Source organism: Lissotriton helveticus, chromosome 10, assembly GCF_964261635.1.
Source record: "Lissotriton helveticus chromosome 10, aLisHel1.1, whole genome shotgun sequence".
NCBI lineage: Eukaryota > Metazoa > Chordata > Amphibia > Caudata > Salamandridae > Lissotriton > Lissotriton helveticus.
The window spans coordinates 526,370,234-526,385,082 of NC_136071.1; the positions used below are offsets into that span (position 1 = coordinate 526,370,234).

The 14,849-nt window shown below is 41.7% G+C and overlaps 1 protein-coding gene across 3 annotated transcripts in view; it reads left to right on the plus strand.

Annotated features, from left to right (window-relative positions):
• The window catches only part of PRR35 (proline rich 35), a 196,659-nt gene that overhangs the window by 60,332 nt on the left and 121,478 nt on the right, over positions 1-14,849 (plus strand). Inside the window, exons 3-4 of one of the 3 annotated variants that reach the window (XM_078663058.1) lie at positions 1,426-1,512; positions 3,341-3,480. The exons of 1 other annotated variant lie outside the window; for it this stretch is intronic. The gene's annotated coding sequence lies outside the window, so the exon portion shown is untranslated. The remainder of the gene's footprint in view (positions 1-1,425; positions 1,513-3,340; positions 3,481-14,849) is intronic. One more of the 3 variants, XM_078663057.1, reaches the window with a different exon arrangement.

The window sequence follows — 14,849 nt, forward strand, 5'->3', positions numbered from 1 at the left end:
GGCTCAAGGGCCCCTAACGGTGCATGCCCTTGTTGCCCCTGCAAAACAGAATCCCTGCCACACTTCCTGTTTGGCTGTAAAGCTTATAAGAGGGCAAGACATAGATGTCTGAGACCAGTTTGTAGGGAGCTGGGGGTTAGAGATTTCCGGGTTGCCCTCCGCATTATTACAACTAACACATCTCCCCTTTTTATTGTTTGTGGTGTGGCAAAATACCTATCAAGTGCTTGGCTTATTCGCATGAGGATATGTAATGCCATTAATCCTTAGACCCTCTAGATACGGTTATTAATTAACAATATTTTTAATATTGATATATTTAGTATTGTCATGTAATCTGGTTATGTATCATGTTTTTAAATGTATATAGTATTTTTAGCACTTTTAACATGGAATGTAAATTTTTAGCTTCAATGTTTTATGAATTAATGTACTTTTATGATATGACAATATCGAATAAAGTATCAATCAATCATATTCAATAGAAAATAACAACACATGAAAAATACAGAAGGCATGCTATGAAAAACATTGAAAGTATATGTTGAGTACTACTTATTGTCAGTAATTGGTGAGTAGCAGTGTAAACAGAACTGCGGTAAATTCATGGTGAGCATAACTTATTTATGTTGCGCAGAGTTGTGGGAACTTTGTAGCAAGGAGAATTATTACAAATTGGTGAGTAAAATTATGATAAATTCATGTGCAGAATTAAGAGAAATTCAAGACGATCCATATTATAGTTATTTCATGATAAGGAAAATAGTGAACATTTCATAGTGAGCAGAATCTTTGGAGAAATTCAAGGGAAAATATAGAGGGAAATGTATGTTCAGATCCGGGGAAAATTCTTGCCTACATGTAGGTTGAATTTCATGTTCATAAACGGTGATAAGTAGAGGTGTGTCTGTAAAATCTATTTTGTAATGACAGATGTGCAAAATATATGTAGAATGCACTGCTTAGATCCATTTATAAAATATCTTTTGGAATGGAGCCTCCTAAACAGTCTTTTATGATTAAGCCTTTTTTGACCAATCAGCTGTACCAGATGTGTTTTAAAACACACATTATTAACTACTAGGTGTGTGACATGATAGGCACAAGGCAGAGCCACAAACTTACTGTTTTTCAATGAGTCTTCTTTTTAGTATTTAGAGCAGTTTGATGTTTGGCATTTAATATTAATTCCACCATTTTTTATAGAGAAGGCAATGATTAAAATAACCCTCTTTCTAGAAACTAACCCAGGCTCTCTTCATACCCAACATAGGGCAAGAGTCTAAAGTAGTACTTCTTTGGACATTTACCTGGATTGGATGTGAGGAATCCTTGGGGATATCTTGGGGCATGAAAGGGTTACTTGTCTCTGGTGTTGGAGAAGAAACAGTCATGTATATATTGTTCCATTACCTCTCCTTGCAGAGTCGTCAGTCCTGGCTGAAAGCCTAATGCCACAATTGACATTACTGCAATGGACTCAGTATTAGAAGAGCTGCTACTATGCATATGGTAGTGTAAAACTGGCTTTCTTTGAAAATGTAAAAATGTATAGTAATACATGAATATAAGTTTACATATTTATTGTATTATAATATTTCCAATTTTTAAAATCTTTTTTTAACTAATAAAGATACAAAATTAGCCAATTCTAAGTTCTAGTTAATGGCTTATGAATAATTCTTTTATTTCACATTGAGAATATAACATAAGTGTAGGGTATTTAAATAGACGTAATGATAGATTAATGTTGTGTGCAATGGAAGATGTCTAAACTTCTTATCACATAGGATATTATGTCATAGTGTGTTTGCGACCTGCAAGAACCAAAATAAAATTCAAAGAGTTGGAGTTTAAGATGTCAAATAGACGCAGGAAATATTTAAGTAGATTAACTCAAAATTTTAAAACAAGAGTTGAATAACATACAGAGGTATCAGCCCAAAGGTTTTGTGGAGAGAAATAAAGCCAGCCTTTGAAATAGAATTAATGATAGGAAACAATCAAAAATATATTTTCCTCATTCATTTTCTTCAAAGCTGTGTGTGAAATGTAAAACACTACTAACAGTTAATTACAACACATAACATTATGAAAACTATCCAGAAAACTTAAAATTGCTATGCAATATGACAAATGAGGACTCTCCAATAAAACATCACTGAGGAGGATGCATTAAACTGAGCATAGAATGACATCAGTTGTACAAAAGCAATTTGCTTACCAGTTGATCACACAGGTGATTAAGGGCTTATGCCAAATAACTGTCTTAAATATTAAAGATCAGAAATTGGTAGATGCCCCCTACCTGCCCTATTTAGCATGCATAGAAGTTATATACACTCTAAGGGTCTAGTTACGAGTCTGGCGGTAGGGGCGCGGCACGTGGCGGTCTTCTGACTGACCTGTTAATATTAAGGAGGTCTGAACACCATTGCCCTGCCACGGCTGCCAGAGAACTGCTGTTCTCCGGCGTTGTTGCAGGAGGCCGCAATATGCTTCTTCGGACCGCCACGGTCCAGCCAAGAATATTACGAGTATCCTCTCCGCCACAGCTTTCATGGCAGTTCCTCCTCCATGAAAATGGTGGCAGCGAGGAAACAGGGGGCCCTAAAGGGCTCCCTAGTCTCTCTGCACAATGGGGTGCACACAGGGGACCCAACATGTGCCCACCAGTGTGCATGCACCCCAGTTTGTGCACAGCATGGACTATACAGTCCATGACATGCAGAAACTGCGGTGCTCATTTTCAGGGCACCGCCGTGGGAACCTTAAAAAAAAGCCCGCCAGACATGAGAAATAATCGTAATCTGGTGGGCGACCTGACCACGAGTTTGGCAGCGGGGTGGATTTGGTGCTGCACTGCCAAACTCGGAATCAGGCCCTAGGTAGGGCAGACAGGACACATGCCCTTTTTACAAGGATGTCCAAACTCTAAATAAGGCCTTAACATGTTTAATTCCACTTTTCAAAGTGGTTAAATCATTTAAAAAAATTAAACCTGGGAAGGGAAAAATATAATGAAGATCATATGGATTAAAAAATACTGCCAGCATTCCTTTCTTCTTGGTCAACACAGGTAATAAATGACACATGTTCACAGTGAATTATTTCCTGGAAGTTATTTAGAATCTAGCAGTAATTGTTTGATACTATTGTTGTATTCTGTAGTGAGGAGTATTTCTACAGCAATGTTTTTATAAGAATCAGAGAAGGCCCTGAACCTTATCAACTGTAGTTTATGGAATGGAAGAGTTAAGTGTTGAAACTGCCTCACAAGATAACCTCACATACTCAACTTTCAAACCTTTAATTACATCTCAACTATTACTCACTTCAGGTGTCACAACTATGCAGACGTCCAACAGAAAAGCCAAACCAATTACCTTACTGAATCTTATAATTAATTGACTAACCAATCAAGCATAAATATATCTGGATTAAGCTGTGCATCAAATATTTTGCTTAGCGCCTAATAAGGTATGGTCTAATTTAATTATGGATTTACGTCACTTTTAAATGATGTCGCTGAAATGTTTTTTATTCTCCAATAAATGAAAATAATGATGATAATAAATTTAATTAGGGTCAGTCATTGCAAAGCGAATGATACTGCACAGAGAATGAATAGCAAGAGGTTTTAGATGCTGGATTTCTTTTAATTTGTAGTAAAATTGATAATGGGAAAGTTGTTTCAAATAACTGAAATAATTCTGTTATAATGATTGCATTGGTTTATACAATATACTTTTACTATCTGCTACTACCATACCTTGGCTAATATGGGGCCTGCTGCAATTCCTGTGCAATTTCTATGCCATTAAAGATTGCCAACATACGTGTCCCTGTGATCATACCTACACTCAAAGAAATTCTCCCATCAAGGCAGGAATTTGTGTGTGGTGAATCCCTTTGCTATGTGCAAATACTAAATTCTCCAAGTCAGAAAAGACAACTTAAGCTTGCAGATACTTCTATGAAGGGGTTCCAGTGTTTGACTATGTCACATAGCAATAAGATTTCAGTTGCCAACATTATGGCTGAAAAAGATTTGCCTTGTCATCACTTCAGCTTTTTGCCACAAAAACCTTTTGTGCAGAAAAGATGGTTCATTCTGCCACTTGTGCTGCATTGCGTCACTTAGGCGCTGATGCAAAAGAATAGTATATTTGTGTTATAGTCTCTACAACCTGGCACTCAGCAGAAAAAAAACATTGTATCACCTGAACTGGGAAAACAGTATGCTAATTTAGCAACAGAAACTCTTCTTCAGGAATGTTGTAATCATTGTTGTGGTACTGGTGCAGTCGGTATACAGCCACACATAAAAAATCATTTATCAGTTTTGTCAGAGCAGCTGTCACCAGACAATTATGTGAGCATCACTAGAGAGGAACTATGGCTCCGCCTTCATGTTGGGAGCCAGGGATACATATTGTAATCGGCCTGAAGTTGTGTGCATCCACAAAAAAAGTGCCTGTCCTTCACACAGCTGTGATCATTTTGTTATGCCCTGACTTGACAGCGCAGGTGTTACCAGACAATTATGTGAGACTCACTAGAGAGTAGTTGGGCTTTGGCTCTGTCCACATGTTAGGAGCCTGAAGTACATGTCTGTATTGGGCAGAAGTTGTGTCTTGCCACAAAAAAAGTGTTGTCCTCCACCAGCTGTGATAATTTTGTTTTATTTATCCAGCTGCCTGAGTTTGAACTTTCAGGGCACACACATGACACTGTAATGCTATTGGAGTATCTTACATATCTAGATAATTTATGGTGTTTTTTACTGGCAGCAGCACAGATGGGAAGAGGGCAGTCATTAACCTACATGGATGTTTAGGTTTGGCTTGAAAGTGCAACTATCAACTGACCTTTTAACCTTAACCAACATTTTCTAGGGTTCTTTGCTTCCACACAAATACATCTCCATTCCCATTCTATGTACTTATATATAGGATTCCCATGCTTACTTTACTAGTGATGGCTCACATTACCATACAACATTATTTTAAAAACAGACATTTTAGCATGGCCTATGCTTGTGTTTTTTTTAACTTTGGCACCTTCAAAGTGGTGCCCCCTGAAAAGTTTAAACCTTAATGTGCTTTATATAATTGTGGCGTGAATATGAAATCTAAGGCCCCTGACCACATTTTGTGGGCAGCCCATTCATGATGTGCTTCACCTTCTTTTAAGGTTAGAACATTTTTCATCTCATACTGGTTTTCGATGAATACCTTTCATTGGATAGTTAAAATCTTATTGATTATGCTTCAGCAGTTACTATCTCATGCTGATTGTAAGACTGTATGCCACTATATCAAGGTCAATAATACAGAAATACAATAACATAGCTTACCAATGCACCACATGGTGAGTATATATTAACTATTGTTAGCTTCATCTATCTTTCCTTGTAATGTAGTGATTAGGCTGCTGCTGCAAACACAATAATACTGTCACATGATAATCACATGGGTATAGTAAGGGAATGCTATTGTAGACTCGGAGAGTTGTATCTCAATAGGACCTGTGAGTGATGCATTTTCTCGTAAAACTGCAGTCATTTCACATTAGTGATATCTACAGTGATGCTTTGAGCGTTGTTTTCTGTCACATAAGTGACATCAGGTCGCACTGGTCATATGGTAATTGGTTGATGTGATTGACGGCTTTTATGATTGACTAAGAGTTTTGTTTAACACCGTGTGCCACTCATTAGCAGCTTTAGGGCACATGCGACATTAAAATGAGCATTGAAGCAATGGATCAAAAAGACACATCAGACAGACATAAGTGGCATGACAGAGCAATGCTAAACATCCAACAAAGCTTCTGGGCGATGTCATTTATGGTAGAGAGGTTAGCATTTGCTTGCAAACCCTGTGGGCTGCTTTGAAACCCTCTTGATTTAACCAGTCCTTTAGTAGTAAATACGCATTTTGCTTTTGCCATCATTGGTTGATTATTTGTCCCTGTTATTGCAAACTGTTTACTACCATGCTCCAGCCACCGGTTCTCATTAACAAAAATAATTTTAATGAAAATCTGCATTGGCCCTTTAACGCAATGGTAACAATATTTTGTAGGATGTGACTTCCTGCTGCACACATTATGATGTTAGGCCTCAGTCAAAAGATGTTCTCTAACAGGAGTGCAATAGTTACCCATGCATTTGAAATATGTCTTGTCACACCAGTGACAAGATTCTATCCTATCACCCTATTTATATATTTATTGGTGGTGTATTATAGATGACGTTTTAGGTCTGTCATGTGTTTATTGATGGTATAAGGGGTATACTTTCACATCAGATATATATAAACAATGTCGTTCACACTTGTGATTCGTGTATGTATGGTATTAGAGAGACCATTTCGGACTACTGATATGTTTATTGATGGTATAATAGATGTCATTTTACATTACTAAAATACAGAATATATCCTTCCTGTTAGTGGCACATTATATGCATGGTTTTAGATATGTCTACTGACTGCATTCATAGATGCTTTATGAGAGATAATTTCTCGCTAGTTTATAGATGACTTCAGAGATTATACTAGCAATGCATCTTTAGATTTATCACATATGCCATTTCACGTTGGGGATACATTTATGGATGGTATTAGAAATGTTGTGTGGTACGTTTATAGACAAAATTAGAGATGTCCTTTCACACTACTTACATATTTGTTAGTGGTGTAAGAGATAACTTGATAGCAGTGATATGTAAGAAATGTCCTTGACTCTAGTGATATATATTTGTTATTAAATATGTCCTTTCACACTAATGATATTTTTATTGATGGTAAAGAAGGAAAAGTTGCTTACTTGTAATCCTTGTTCTTTTATAGGGAAATCCTCATCAAAGTCATAAGCACTAAATAGTACGACACACGTGCGGGTATCCCGAAGCAGTCTTAAAACTTTTTTATATATGTAATAAATCTTGTATGTAGTACCTTACATATATATAAAAAAAGGCTAAAAATGGCCAGATAACACTGAATTTTAATTTTAAATATGTACGTAGAAATATGTCATTAATAAAAAATCTTTCACAAACATTTTTTAAAAGGAAAGGAAATATGAGTCATTGTTAGCCAATTGGCTGCCATTCGAAGACTAGTAGAGAAAACTGGCACTGTGCTTTTAAGAACCTCACAGTACGCTCTGTATCTCATCATGCCTCACAGACGACAGGTAGGTCAGGTCATTTTTACGGAGATTAAGAATCCTGGGTGAGGTAATTGTTAAGAGCTGCAAAAGGCTCTGTCCGGGAGAGGTAGGAGGGTTGCTTATGATTTGGATGAGGATTCCCTAGGGTTACAGGTAAGAAACATTTCCTTCTCTTCCAGGGGATCCTTATCAATAGTCATGAGCACGGAATTGAATAGCAAGTCCATCCCACAAAATACAGACGTAAAATAAAAATAGCTCCAACAATCTCCAGAAACTCTTTCTCAAAGAAACCTGTCCTACTTGAGTATCTGCTTTAGAGTCTGAATCTAGACAATAACGTCTAGCATTATTATGCTCTTCTAAGAAGTCTTTAATTACAGGTATTTTAAGGAAAGAAGTTTGTGAAGGAGATATTCTATAGGCTGTTATAGGCGCAAGATACATTTTAATAGAAGAAAACTGTAAACCAGACCTTGCTAAATGAAGAAAGGAGGGTATACCCACTTCTTGCTGACACAAGATTAGATTGTGTCTGTTCTGAATGCAGCATAACTGAAACCTGTTCCACTTAAAGATATATGTTTTTCTCATGGAGGGTCTTTTAGCCTCTATTAAAATGTCCATGCAGTCTTGTGGCATGCCTAAGTGACCATATTGGAGGAATTCAGAAGTCAAGCCATCACGTTCAGTGATGGCAGGTTGGTGTGCATTATCTGTCCCCCATAACTTGCACAGGAGATCCTGCCTGCACAGCAATCCCTTGTGTGGTTGTTCTGACAGGTGAAGATGATCCTTGAACCACTATTGATGAGGCCATTAAGGTGCTATCATTATCAACCTGATCTTGGACCTGTAGAGTTTGATGATTACTGTCTAAATGAGAGGAATTGGGGGAAATGCGTATAGACATTTCCCTGACCAATTTATCAAACGGCATTCCCTTTCAACCCTGGTTGGAAGAATCTGAATGCATAGTCTCAACCTTTTTTGTTGTTTGCACCTACAAACAAATGTATTTGTTAATATCCCCAGTCTTGGTAAATATTTTTAAGGTTTCATCGTTTAGAACCCAGTTGTGATTTTCCTGAAATACCCGACTAGGTGAATTTGCCTGAATATTCTGAGCCTCTAGAAGATGAACAGCCGTTATGCTTAGGTGTCTGGGTATTAACCATTTCCATATGGCTTGGGCTTCAAGAGATAGGGGTCGAGAGTGAGTCTCTCCTTTCTTGTTCAGGTAATGCATTGGTGTTGTATTGTTGGACTGAACAAGAAGGAAGTTCACTGCTATTGATGGAAGTAAAGATTTTAGGGCCAGATCAATAGCTATCAATTCCAGAAGATGGATGCCATAGTGCTTATCCTTGTCCGACTAAATCCCTTGGGTTAGCAAGTGTTTCATAAGAGCTCTCCATCCCTGGAGAGAGGCATCTGTAATCAGTGTTTGAGTAGGCAGATCCTGCTGGAATGGTACTCCTACTAAGAGAATCTTTGGTAGATTTCACCTTGAGACAGAACTGGTAATGTTTCTTTGTGTCTGCTGGTGACATACACTTTATTAACCAATTGTCCAGGTAAAGATAGATGAAGATCTTTTGTTACCTTGGATGAATTGCGATGATGGCCATGCATTTCGCGAAAGTAAGTGGAGCTGATTTTAGACTGAAAGGTAGGACCTTGTATTAGTAATGATGAGATCCTACTTTGAATCTAACAGTGTTCAATGCTTTGCTGATATTGTAATGTGAAAGTAGGTATCTTGGAGGTCTATTGAACACATCCAGTTTTCTTGATGTAGTTGTGGATAAATCTAATGCAATGCCAACATTATGAACTTTTCTTTATTTATGTACTTGTTAAGTATTCGAAGATCTAGAATAGGTCTGAATTCTTCTTTTGGTCCTTTATTTCGCACCCGAAAATATCGAGAATAAATCCCCAATCCTCTCTGGTGATGAGGAACCTCCTCCACAGCATGCTTCTGCAAAAAAGCATTGACTTCATTTTGCAGTAGGTCTTTCTGAGAAAACAATGTTTTGATTGGTGGCATTGAAGGAGAAGGGGATGTGAATTGAAGAGAATTTCCATTCTGAACAATATTCAAGACCAATTTGTCTGTTGTTACTAAGTGCTATACTTCCAGATGCATGGTAATACTCCCCCCCCCACCAGAGTGAGAAACAGAGAATGGGGAAAGTAACGACTCATTGTTTAGCCCAAGGTTCTCCAGTGGATGCGTACTGCTGCTGAGTCCTCTACCTCTTGATGGTTTTTGAGGTTCTAATGTTCCCTTGGCTGCTGTCGGTGAGATCAGTGAAGGGTTTGAACCCTCTGAGAGAAAATGTTTCTATCATGAGGACTGTACCTCCTACGATATTCTTGTTGCTTCTGCAGACCGGCAGCCTTCAAAGTGTCCATCTCTGTTTTCATTGTGGACTTCTCATCGTTTGCATGAGACCCAAAGAACAAGTTACGTACCTTTGGTAATGCCTTATCTGGCAGAGTCTCTATCTGGCCGCAGATTCCTTTTGTTCGAGTTTTTCCCAGGCGTCAGACTAGATCCAGAAATTGTGTGTGAGCAGTACCCCTGCACGTTGGTAGGTGGCATTGTTCGGCTATGCATGGTGTCTTTCGCGCCAGAAGTGACGTGTGTGGTGCCTATCTACGTACCACCCTAGCACTCTTACTTTTTGCGACTTTCCATGCTAGGAGCGTGGATCCATAAAGAACATTGACCACTGGCATGGAAAATTAGGGCCCTGAAAAGGGAAACAGCCTTGACCCTAAAAATCTGTTCTCAGAGTAGGGAGGATGGGTGGGTCAGTAAAGAATCTGCAGCTTGTTAGAGTCTCTACCAGATATGTTGTTACCGAAGTTAAGTAAGTTGTTCATCTGATAGAGGCTTCTAGCCGCAGACTCCTTACCTTAGAATATATACCCAAGCAATACCTTCCCAGGGGTGGGTCTACAAACATGCTTTACATCAGAAAGTCCTGCGGAACTGAACGGCTAAACTGTCCAGGCAGTAGTGTTTGGTGAAGGGAGGCTCATGGTGCTAGCTGGCAGATGTCCAGGACCAGAACTTCATGTGCTAAAACACTGGTTGCATTCTTTACACTGGTGGAATGAGCACGCAAAACCTTCAGGGGTTACTTCTTGGCCAATGCATAGGATATCTTGCTACAGATCAAGAACCATCGGGAGATGATATGTTTCTGCACAGCCTTCCCTTTCTTGGCCCTGACATACCCCACAAAGAGTTAATTGTCCTGCCAGAACGGTTTTGTGCTGTCAACATAGAACAACAATGCTCTTTTTGGGTCCAGTTGGTGGTAAACGGTAGGCAAAGTGATGGACTGGCCTATGTGGAATGAGGTGACTACCTTCAGCAAGAAGGACGCTCAAGTCCGAAGGAACAGCTTGTCTGGTAAGAAAGACACATATGTAGGTCGAGATGACATTGCATGCAATTCACTGACCTTCTGGGTAGATGCGATTACCACTAGGAAGGCTGTCTTGATGATGAGAAGCCTAATAGGGCAAGTATGAAGCGGCTTAAAGGGAGCACACATCAAAAAAGTAAGAATGAAATTAAGATCCCATTGATGTATTACATATGGAGTCAGTTGAAACATGTGTTGGAGATCTATAAGGAACCTATTTGCAATTTGGGACTTGAAGAGGGAAGGTTGATCTGGTAGCTCCAGAAAAGTGGAGATGACAGATAAGTAACCCTTTAAAGTGTGCAATGTAGAGACTTGCTGGCCAAGGGTAAGGATAAACACCAAGACCTGAGAATGTGGGGCATATAAGGGATCAATCTGTTTCTCAGACCACCATGCTACAAATTTATTCCAACAGTCAGCATATACCGTCTTGGTGAAGGGACGCTAGATTGCCAAAAGAACATTTGGGTGGAAGATCCAAAGCTGCCGACTGTCGTCACTCCATCTCCACGCATGAAGGCATAGCGTTGACAGGTTCAGGTGGAGAACCCTCCCCTGCTGCTGCAACAGAAGATCCTTCTGAAGGGGAAGCCTGCTTGGAGGAACAATGGCCACGGTCAACAGCTCAGGATACCAAACTCTCCGAGCCCAGTTCAGCGAAACAAGGATGACTTGGGCCTGGAGATTCCTGATCTTCTTGAAAACTCTGGGCAAGAGTGGCATGGGGAAAAGGCGTACAGGATGAAAGGTATCTCTGAGCGAGAGCTGCCTTGGAAACGTCACCACACAAAACCGCTGACATTGCAGTTTCTTGACAACAGTTCTAACCAAGGCTCTCCCCACTACTGAAAGAGATCTTGTACCACCTCCAGATGGAGATGCCATTTGTGATCCGCTAGCCATCTGTGGCTGAGTTTGTCTGCCCTGGCTTTCAAAGAGCCTGCCAGGTGTTGAACCACCAGGGATATGTGCTGATGTTCCTGCCATGTCCAGAGGAGCAGGGCCTCTTGATAAAGGGTCCATTGTCCCATTCCAACCTGTTTGTTGCAGTACCACAAGGCGGTGCTGTTGTCTGTGAACACCTGTACCAGCCTACTCTTGATGGATTGTAGAAAGACTTTCAATGCCAGCCCAATTACTCGGAGATCCAACATGATGTTTACTCCGGCTTCCAACTGAGTCAAAAGACCTTTGATCTCCACCTCTCCCAGATGGCAGCCCCATCCCTGGAGTGGCACATCTGTCGCTACTTTAAGATCTGGTTGGGGAAGGGAGAGGGGTCTGCTGTTGACCCAATCACGGTTTGTAAACCACCACTGTACATCTTTTGCAGTGCCCTCCGAGATCTGGACCATGCCAGAGAGATTCCCCTGATGCTGTGCTAACTGGAGCTTCAGGTCCCACTGCAGAGTCCGAATATGCCAACGGGCATCTGTCACAAGCAGGATCCAGGAGGGGAAGACATGGCTGAGCAAGATGGGAAATTAGCCGCATTTCCAATGGCTTCCACTGCCACCATGAATATCCTTCTTCAAACCTGGGGACCACTTTACTCCTGTATCTCCATGCCCCCATTGATAAGTTTGGAGACTCACTGTGGCTGCTGGTGAGTCTATTGTGGCAAAGAGGACCAGGCAGACTGCGGCCTTGAGGAGGTACGAGGGACAGAGTGACGATGGAGAGAGAGGCCGCCCGCAGCACAGCTATGGACCGGAGCCCCGGGGGATATCAGAGACCTTGGGTATGTACGTGGAGGCCCATTGGGGGTTGGGGGTTGGGAGGAGAGGCAGCATGATGGCAGCAGCCCAGGTCAGGCCACAAGGCAAGACAGAATAGCAGCAATGGGCCCAGCAGGGCTGGCTGCATGAACGATGCAGCAGCACACAAGTGGAGAGTAGCGCTGTCACCTGCTCCCGCCGCAGTAGGAGGTCGGCGCCTGAGGCCTCCCAGGAGCTGCGTAGGGGACAGAGATCTTTCTGAGGACTCCTGAGCCTCGGTAAGGGACAGTGGGGCCTTGCTGCATGTGCTGGCCATCCATCATCCCCTTTTGTATCGGCCTATTTGGTGAGGCACGCACAGGCTCCTGAGGGGAGCGGAATCAGTCTCCTGCCCTTTGTAAGGAGACAGTTGATGTCGCAAGCGGCACCAAAGGGCCTTTGAGCATGAGTGCCTGAGTGCTGAGTGTCAGTGAGCTCCAACCCGGATTACTTAGTTGAAGACCTCTGGTGGAGATGCTGAGAAGGGCTACAGGCGTAGGCTGGAGCTGATGGAGACTGTGGAGGTAGAGGGGTTGCCCCTGCTGGTGAAGCCCCATGCTGGGAGTGCGACCTGTTCTTGCTGAGCCTTATGGAGAGACATGTGGTGAAGAGTGGTGCACTTACTTGCTGGCTGCTGGATGGCGGTCTCGCCCCTGGACTGGCCCTTATACACGGAGTGAAGCAAATGTCACGCTGCGCGCAGTTGAGCCAGAGTGGTGTGCTCTATGGGCAGCCCTTGGTATCGAAACTGGCGGCGAGATATGGCTGAATGGGCAATGGCTGAGGAGAGGCATATGAGAAAAACACACAGAAATAACAAGCTTGCAGATGACTTGCAGACCTGGGCGGCAATGTTTGCCAAGCTTCTGGAGCACCCAGATGCCACGCCCTCGTGAGCGGTGGTATGCACAAGATGCTACACTGGGAGTCTGCAATTGGTAAACACTACTACTGGGTGTGATAATGTGGGGGGCATTTCTTCGAATTGGCTCTCACATATCAGACAATCTGGAGAACCCAGTTGTCTGATGTTATTAAAATCGAGTGGTGAAGGTTATGGCATATTCCACCACTCACTGGTTGCCCAGGATGGTTGGAGGGTAAACTAAAGGGGCTTGGAGGCTGCAGGTGCCAGGGGGCCAGTGGTCACTTGGAGAATGGAACATTCAATTAGCAAGCCCAATGATGATATTATATACCAAACCACACAAGCGGAGACAAAATACACCACAAACTGCGAATGTATGGTTGATGGATATCGTCACAAGTGGTTCATCCCCCCTTTTCTGATTAACAAACTATTGTCTTCCGGGAGCTGAATGAACTTCTGCTTTTTTCTCTCCACAATCTTATCTGAAATACCTTTACATCAATACCTGGAGGATTGATGGTCACAAAAAAGAGAAAATTGGGAAGATCAAGATTAACTACCCATGCCGAACCATCTCTAACATGGTGGTAGAATTGTACTGCTGGTTTATGATTTTATTTATTGGATTTCCAATTTGCATTTAGCTTTCTCTAAATACTGTTTTTAACTTGGGCATTTCTTTCAGACTTCACGTTTCTGAACTGGACTTTGTCATTACTTTGTATATGGACTAACCAGAATTGACAAGATACTAGAAATTGTTTGTCAATATGGGTTGTTGGTAGTAAGCAGAGGTACAAAAAGGGGGCTGCCCATTAGTACCGACGATTAACTCATGGTGCATCCTTATGGAATGGGGCGTGTCAGTTGAGAGGGTTATTTACATTAGCAGAGGCTGCCCCTACACATTTAAACTGCTCTGGGACCACACAATAAATATGATAGCCTCCTTTAGGCACAGTGTTGTTGATTTGTTTAATTTATTTATTTAGAATTTGTAGGGCGTAGAAGCTACCCCGAAGGGTTTCCCGGCGCTGGGCAAGGTAAGCCAATACAAAGAGGTTATGAAGAAAACTAATTTAAGAACAACCAGGTTTTCAGACCCTCGCAAAAGGTGAGCTGAGAGGTCTCAGCTCGCAAAGCGGCTGGTAAGGAAGTCTATAAGGTCGGTCCCAGGTAGGCTAATGACCGGCCTCTCATACGGGCACGTCTGATTTTGGGAACAACATAGCGAATTTACTCAGCAGAACGCAAGGGGCGAAGCGGGCTGTGCCGCTTCATCAAATCTTGCAGATACTTTGGGGCCAAACTTGTTTTAATTTTAAACATATAACACATCGCTTTAAATTTGACCCAATTCGACACCGATGACCAGTGTAACTCATAAAGACACCCTGACACAGAAGAAAACGTAGGCAGTCGAAAAAGTAGTCTCGCCGCTGCGTATTTTACCAATTGCAGCCTCAGGCTGGTTGACATATCGGCTCGCAGATAGAGGGCATTGCCGTAGTCCAGTCTTGAAATAACAAGAGCCTGGACCACAGTTCTCTGGACTGAGAGAGGAATCAGCCATAAGAGCTTCTTTAGCCA